Source organism: Homarus americanus, unplaced genomic scaffold (genome assembly GCF_018991925.1).
Source record: "Homarus americanus isolate GMGI-L3 unplaced genomic scaffold, GMGI_Hamer_2.0 scaffold57620, whole genome shotgun sequence".
Lineage (NCBI taxonomy): Eukaryota > Metazoa > Arthropoda > Malacostraca > Decapoda > Nephropidae > Homarus > Homarus americanus.
Window position 1 is genome coordinate 409 of NW_024741951.1, and position 8,431 is coordinate 8,839.

General features: G+C 43.3%; 1 long non-coding RNA gene across 1 annotated transcript; it reads left to right on the forward strand.

The window, feature by feature from the left end:
- Positions 1-332: 332 nt before the first annotated feature.
- LOC121876424 lies at positions 333-7,123 on the forward strand. The gene is made up of 3 exons (XR_006090760.1): positions 333-922; positions 1,127-1,230; positions 7,084-7,123. It is a non-coding gene; the product is annotated as an uncharacterized LOC121876424 (long non-coding RNA).
- Positions 7,124-8,431: the final 1,308 nt, after the last annotated feature.

Sequence of the window (8,431 nt, forward strand, 5' to 3'; positions counted from 1 at the left end):
GATCGTAAAAGAAAGGATATAACACTTGAAGAGAAGCTCGATTTTATCAACCTCAAAATCACCCTTCTCCCCCATCAAGTAAAGTGTTACATTTACTGTATGATTTCATTATTAGATATGAATGTAACATTTATTTAGACTGTGTTAGGCTAACTACTAAATTTTTTCGATTTCAAGTAATCTGCACCTAACCCTATTTTCTCCAGAAGCCCTGTTATTTCTATTACGCGATTTTCTATAACACGATATTTTACAAGAACACAATTATCGCGTTATAGCAGAACTACCTGTATATATTAACCAAGGTGGGATTTTGGGAAAGATTTTTTTTATTTACTTGAAGTAAAAAAAATTTGGTTATAAGAATGTGGTACTTTTTATTTATGGTTAAATTACAGTTTGTAGTAAAAAATTAGCTTCTGAGACATTTTGGGAACTTTACTGTAAAGTTGCAGTTTAGTTTTTGACAATAAATTGACTTTTTTCTCACTGTATTTGGTGGGATCCTAACCTAACCAAATCATGTGTCCGATGGTATATTAATTCTCTGGGAAAGGAAAAATCACAAGACGCTTCACAATATCGGCGTTTATAGATAATTAAACCCTTATGGCAGTGGGATATAATTTGTGAATTTACCAGGTGTTATCCATTAGTGACTAGTAAGTGGTATTATGAAAGTTGTTGACCAGAGTTAACTTGTAGTGAAGCCAAGTTTTGTCTTTTCATGGGAGTTCAAAATACATTACCACAGTATTTACATTATTGGCTTTTATACAATTGTTTTTGTCTTTATACATTTTATTCATTACTTTGTTTACAGTTGACGGCTCCAATTGGTTGTTACTGTAGTGCTAAGACAACTACCATATTGCTGCCTCGCTGATCGTGGTTAATGAAGTTCCTCGTGTCATTCGTCGAGGTAAGATTTTCTAAAGTGTTTCTTTATTTTTCTTTAATAAGTTTTATGGAAATTTCTTAATTTAACCATAATATTGTATTTAAATGTTTGAAGATTTAATGAGTTCCTGTATAATATAATACTGTACAGTACTGTATACATATTATATAATATTACTGCCCAGAGTATTTAATTTATTAGTTGTTAAAATGTTATTCATTCCAGGACGGTGCCGTGAAGATGTAAGATATGGGCCACAAGACGAAGGTTTGTTTTGGTTTGCGGGTCTCTTGCTGCACCACATTGGAAACTTTCTGCTATAACATAAGGTACAGTACAGTGTATATCTTTGTGGCTTTAGTTTTTATAAGGATCTGGGATCACCGTTTAAAAATTCAAGTAATTGTGTTAATGACCTTTGAAATAATTAGATATTTTAAGTAGATTACGCTGTGCCCGTAAGTTTTAAAAGGCCTTTATGGATGGTCTTAAATATGTTGATCATCTTTACTGTATGAAGTTAGTTTCACTTTGTCAAAATATTTGTCAAATATGCCTGACCTAATACCTTTGTCTTCAGCACTTGGGGTAAAACAGTAGTTTAAATATCCTTCAAAGGTACAGGGTGTTAGATGTTCTGGGTAATAAGTTCTATATACAGGAGAGAACACAAACACCTGTATAGTTTTGTAGGTTCGGTTTACTGGATAAGAGTATGTACACAGAGGTGGATAGCACTGCTCCCTAGCTGAGGTCCTGGTCAACTACCATAGACGACGTATGGCAAGTGATACATTAGCAGCTTCCATACGTCGCCAGGCACATTAATTAAGCGTGTGGGATATGGTAATAACATTGCCACACGCTGCTAGCTAGGCTGAATAAATATAAATGGAGCACATACATAATATACATACATAATACATAATCCAGCATACATAATATACATACACCTCCCTCCCCCTATACGCTCATAGCAAAGTCTTGAGCGGACCTTTTCTTCTGGATCCGTTCTGAGCGTCGAGGGACTTCATCACTGGGAAGGGTATGGGACTCAACACTGGTGGCAGGGCCAGCAGAAGGCATTGTTACGGGGCGGAGAAAACGGCGGTTCCTCCACCACACACGACCACTGGGTAACCGCACCTGGTAGTCCCGTGACCTGCCGAGACCCATGACTACGCCTACTTTGTCCCAACGTAGGGAGGTCGGGTCCTGAACACGGACTTGGGTGCCGACACTCAACCTGGGGAGAGAACGGGCGTGGTCGTTGTAGCGGGCGACGACGTCCTGAACACGTTCGGCGGCTCGGCGATCACAATCCTCTGTCTTGGCCTGCCACTCCTTGGAGAAGGATTGAGGGTGAGCAGGGACACAAGAACGAAGGGGGCGTCCATACAAAACCTGGGCAGGGGAGCGTCCGGTGTAGTTAGGTGTGTTGCGGAGTTCAAGAAGACCCCGGTCGAAGGCCTCGCAGTCAATATTCCCAGAAGGGGCCACCTTAAGGATGAGGTGCTTCAAGGATTTGACAGCAGCCTCAGCGTGGCCGTTGGACTGCGGGTAATGGGGCGATGACAACACATGCCGGACTCCCCATCGGTCGAGGAACACAGCAAAGTCCCGGCTTGTGAACTGAGGCCCTCCGTCGGTTCGCAGGCGTACAGGAACGCCCACGTCACGGAAGTAGTGGCGGAACTTGCTGATGGTGGCGGCAGACGTCGTGTCATTACCGCCCTTGATGACAACCGGCCAACCAGAGAGACGGTCGACGATAACCAGGAAGGACTTTCCTGACACACAGAAAAAGTCGGCCGACACAGACTCAAAGGGGCGGGTGGGGTTGTCGTCACTCATGAAGGGTACCTGCTGCTGGCTGGGTTGTAATACGTGGCGGGGCTTACACACCTGGACAGCATTGGAGATGTCGGGGTCGATGCCAGGCCGGAACACAGTCTGTCGTGCACGTCGTTTGGTGGCCTCAGCTCCACGGTGACTGTCGTGAAGGCGAGCCAAGGCGTGGGGACGTGATGCAGCAGGGACAACTACCGAAGGAGAGGTGTCACTGGCCAGAGGTAGGGGTAGGGCGGCAGCAGGGTAGTTGCTGCTCCCTTCGTGCACCCTGTTGGCGTGTCTTACCTCAAGAATAGGTTTGGGGAAGTCCTGGGAGATGATGGCCAACTCTTGACAATGTCTGTAGGACAGCAAAGGAGTCGGGACACCGTTATGCACATCAATCCAGGCTTGACACGACCTGTTGCCAAAGGTGACTTGTGCTTGGAGTGAACCCAGGGCCGGGGTCATCTGTGAACCATCTGCCATAAAGCGGAGATCCTTGGGGGGCGGTCCTAGATCACTTGGAGAGAGCCCAAGCATTGCAAATGCTGGGGACCGATGACTGTAGCATCAGCGCCGGTGTCGGGCAACATCTGGAGACGGGATGACACACTGCGGTAGGTCACAATGACACTGATGTACTGGGGAACTTTGGTCCTGGGACGCGGGGGGGAGCACACATTCCTAATATGGCTCCAGCGTTGTCCAGGGTCGTCGTGCCTCTGATTGGAAGACTGTGGGCGGCCCTCTCTGGTAGAAGGGCGCTGAAGCTTCCGTTGACGCTGTTCCTTGGGTTTGTTGGAAGGGCAACACTTGTCATAGTGGCCCAGACGGCCGCACACATTGCACTGGACGCGTCTGGCTGGGCACCGTACTGTGAGTGACCAGTGGCCCTTACGGTCACAACTGTTGCAGGTAGACTGAGCAGCTGGACATACCTGTGTTCCGTGCTGCTTACCACAGTTGTTGCAAAATGAACCGGGCGTGGGCGTGGTGGGCGAAGGCGTAGGAGCAGACTTCTTGTCCTTCTTGTACCGGGAAACAGCGCGTACAGCTGTAGGGGGAGCTCGGATGGCAGAGGTGGCACACCTGGCAGCCTCATAGGAGCGACATATCGTCAACACATCCTGAAGAGAAGAGGAAGAGTCGAGGGAGGTGAGGCGTTGGACAAGTTCCTGGTGTAACACCCATCAGGATCCCACCCTGGCTAGCTGGATTCTCTCGCACTGCTGGTGGTGGCTCTGTGTCTTATCTACCTCTTCGAGGGGCTCTCTTAAGGCATTACACCAAAAGAAAATCAAAAGACTCACCTCCATCTGTCTGCAGCTAAACAATTCCTCCTCATGAAACCTGTTCTGCTGTCCTTTGATGTGCCGTTGTAGAACGTCCAGTACCTCCTCTACAGACAGCGAAGAGGTTGGGGGTACCTGCAACGTATGTTCTAAGACCCGCTGAACTTCCAAGGACAGGCACATACGCAGCTGGATGAGTTGTTTAGGCTGTGACAAACTCTGGAGATCCACCATTGTAGCATAATCAGCCCACCGCCGCCGCCATTCGCGAAAAGTCTGGAAATTTACATCAGGCTCCAAGATGGGCGGTGTTTGGGCTGCTGCTTTAGGTGGGGCTGGGGGGCGTGAAGGAAGCATGGATGAGGTATCTGAACCATTCAGTACCGAGGCAGTGTTAGAGCCAGGGGCTTGGTTAACAGTGAGGCGAGATATCAAGGCTTCAAACCGTGCACTGTCTTCCATTCTCCGTTGGTGGTCTCGTTCTGCCTCTGCTTGCCTTCTGTGCTCATCCACCAAACGTCTGTGAGCTTCATCCTCGCGTCTCTCATCTCTCATAAACTTCATTAAGGCAATTATCTCTGGAGATAACGCTGAATGTTGAGGTGAAGGGCTGCGCGATGTTGTGGGAGCTGGGCCGGCCTGGTCATCCATCTCTGGGAGACTATCATCCGCTTGACTCATCCAGGCGCTGGGTCCACGGCTACGTAAGGCATGAGACATAACTACTTTATCTGTGTACTGTGTCTTAAATCAGTGTTGACCGGTCAGCCCGTCGTATCAACAAGATTTCAGACAAAAAATTAATTAAATACACAGATAAGTAGGTTATATATATAAAATATATATAAGGCAATCGCCGCGGTCAGTGTGTTAGCACATGTATGTGTGTGTGCGCGCCTTGGGCAGCGTCTCGCTGGGAGGGAGAGGAGGGAGAAGCGCGGCGACTCACGGTCAGTCCAGTTACCCTCAGGACGCGGTCAGAGTAGGGTGCACTGAACTCTACTCCTCACAAATGCCCAGAACATGCCGTATACCTTGGAAATCCTTTTAAAACAAGGTCACACATGAATGGCACGAAACACACAATGCATAACGCTACAGAAATCACTATCACTGGCAGCTGTAAAGGATGCAGAAATTCTTGAGGATATGAGTTGAAAGCCCAAAGGGATCCATCAACCGGCTTTCCACAAACTTACTAATCACCATGTAATAATCCAGTAAAACTACGCTTTTCGCCATATTAGAATGTTCTGGGTAACCGGTTCTATACAGGAAAGGCACAAAACACCTGTATAGTTTGTAGGATTCGGTTTACTGAATGGAAATATGTACACACGAAATTAGATGCCTGCTCCCTAAGCTGAGGTCCTAGTCCTTCTATGAAGCGGCAGTATAGCCGTGTTACGTAGCAGCTTCCATACGTCGCCAGGCACATTAATTAAGCGTGTGGGATATGGTAATAACATTGCCACACGCTGCTAGCTAGGCTGAATAAATATAAATGGAGCACATACATAATATACATACATAATACATAATCCAGCATACATAATATACATACACAGGGTACTACTTTACCTGATTTTAAATCTGGGTTCACAAATAAGTTATTGTGTTATTGACATTTTTAAGCAATTAGATATTTAAAGTAGATTATTTGGGCTTTGCCCGTATTTTTTAAAAGGCCTTCATATACGTTTTAAAAATATAGACTATTGGGGTGTCGACTGCATGGGAAAGCCACGAAACTTTACAAACAAATGGGGTATTTTATTTGGGTTAAGTTATACTTAAATATAGTTTTTTGGCATCAATCTTGGCATAAATTAATGCTGTACTGTATAATAGGTAAATAATTATTGTACTTTTTGGAACATTCCACAACAATAATGATGATAGTTCAAGTTAGTGATCAAATATTACAGGTTATACCTACTGCTGTGAGTATTGTCCAGTGAATTGTTCTTATAATGGACTTGTTCCACATTAATAAAGGTTCATATAGGTGGATAGTGGAGTGTTGACCCATGTTAGGTTAAGGTTGTCACAAGGGAGGGTCGCTAAAATATCTTCAGTGGTCCCTCCATTAACCAACACAATTGGTTCCACGGAGTCGTTTGTTAACTGAATCTATATACTGTAGTGTTATATATTAATAAAATATTAATAAATAAACTTAAAATAGTTAAACACAAAATGTCAAGCTATTCGGTTCTCCAGCCACTGACTTAAGTTTAGTTTAATATTAATATATGTCTATTAGCGGTAATTTAATCAATAATCAAACATTATAATGAAAGTATAATTTATTTATATTATGTAATATTTAATAATAAAATACTTTTATTATAGTATTAATAATGAAAACTTGTAGCTACTGAAAGATAAGAGAGAGAATCGGACAAGGTGTAGCAGGTCAACATCAACCAAGGTGGCCGTCTTGTTTATTGTTGTTAATTTTGTGAGTAAATGTTAATTTGTGGGCCTTCCTCCCTCCCTCGTGGTAAACGTAATAAATGCTTTATGTTATGTCGTTGATATAAACATACATTAGAATGTTTGAGTTAAAGGTTGGTTATCCGAGATGGTCCGTGTTGGTATTTGATGGGCCGAGTTGGAGGCACAGAGGTCACACTATAATAACCCGTTATAGTACATCCTTCTTTACTCACACAGCCAAACTGTGTCTGTGTGGATGTGGGTCACACTATAATAACCAGTTATAGTACAGTACATCCTTCTTTACTCACACAGCCAAACTGTGTCTGTGTGGATGTGGGTCACACTATTATAACCCGTTATAGTACATCCTTCTTTACTCACACTGTTGAATGCTCTGCCTTCTTCTGTGTTTCCATACTCATACAATCTGTCTCACTTCAAAAAGCTGGTTTTCTGGCATCCTCGCGGTGTACATTAATATAACCTTTTTATTTTATATTTTTATTTTATTTTTACTCTTTTTTTACACAATTTGATTTAGTCACTTGTAGTTTTCATTTATAAATTGTACTTTTATACGAATATTATCTAAGGCAAAATATTTTGTTTCAGATATTGTGATGTAACATCTCAAGACCAAGTGTAACTAAGTAGAAGTTCACAATGTCAAGCAGAGATGAAAAGCTCTCCTGTGAGGAATGTGGCAAAGAGTTTGGCTTCAAGTCTTCTCTTGAGAAACATTTACTTGTACACAATGGTGTGAAGGAGTTTGAATGTGAGGAATGTGGGAAATGTTTCTCCCAGAAGGGTACTCTCAAGACACACATTCTTGTACACAATGGTGTGAAGGAGTTTGAATGTGAGGAATGTGGGAAATGTTTCTCCCAGAAGAGTAATCTCAAGACACACATTCTTGTACACAATGGTGAGAAGGAGTTTGAATGTGAGGAATGTGAGAAATGTTTCTCCCATAAGAGTACTCTCAAGACACACATTCTTGTACACAATGGTGTGATGAAGTTTGAATGTGAGGAATGTGGGAAATGTTTCTCCCGGAAGGGTAATCTCAAGACACACATTCTTGGACACAGTAGTATAAAGGAGTTTGAATGTGAGGAATGTGGGAAATGTTTCTCCCATAAGAGTACTCTCAAGACACACATTCTTGTACACAATGGTGTGAAGAAGTTTGAATGTGAGGAATGTGGGAAATGTTTCTCCCGGAAGAGTAATCTCAAGACGCACATTCTTGAACACAATGGTGTGAAGGAGATTGAATGTGAGGAATGTGAGAAATGTTTCTCCCATAAGAGTGCTCTCAAGACACACATTCTTGTACACAATGGTGTGAAGGAGTTTGAATGTGAGGAATGTGGGAAATGTTTCTCCCGGAAGAGTACTCTAAAGACACACATTCTTGAACACAATGGTGTGAAGGAGTTTGAATGTGAGGAATGTGGGAAATGTTTCTCCCGGAAGAGTACTCTAAAGACACACATTCTTGGACACAATGGTGTGAAGGAGTTTGAATGTGAGGAATGTGGGAAATGTTTCTCCCAGAAGAGTACTCTAAAGACACACATTCTTGGACACAATGGTTTGAAGGAGTTTGAATGTGAGGAATGTGGGAAATGTTTCTCCCAGAAGAGTCATCTCAAGGCACATATTCTTGGACACAATGGTGTGAAGGAGTTTGAATGTGTGGAATGTGGGAAATGTTTCTCCCGGAAGAGTAATCTCAAGACACACTTTCTTGAACACAATGGTGTGAAGGAGTTTGAATGTAAGGAATGTGGGAAAAGTTTCACCCGGAAGAGTACTCTCAAAACACACATTCTTGGACACAGTGGTATAAAGAAGTTTAAATGTGAGGAATGTGGGAAATGTTTCTCCCTGAAGGGTCATCTCAAGACACACATTCTTGTACTACACATTGGTATAAAGGAGTTTGAATGTGAGG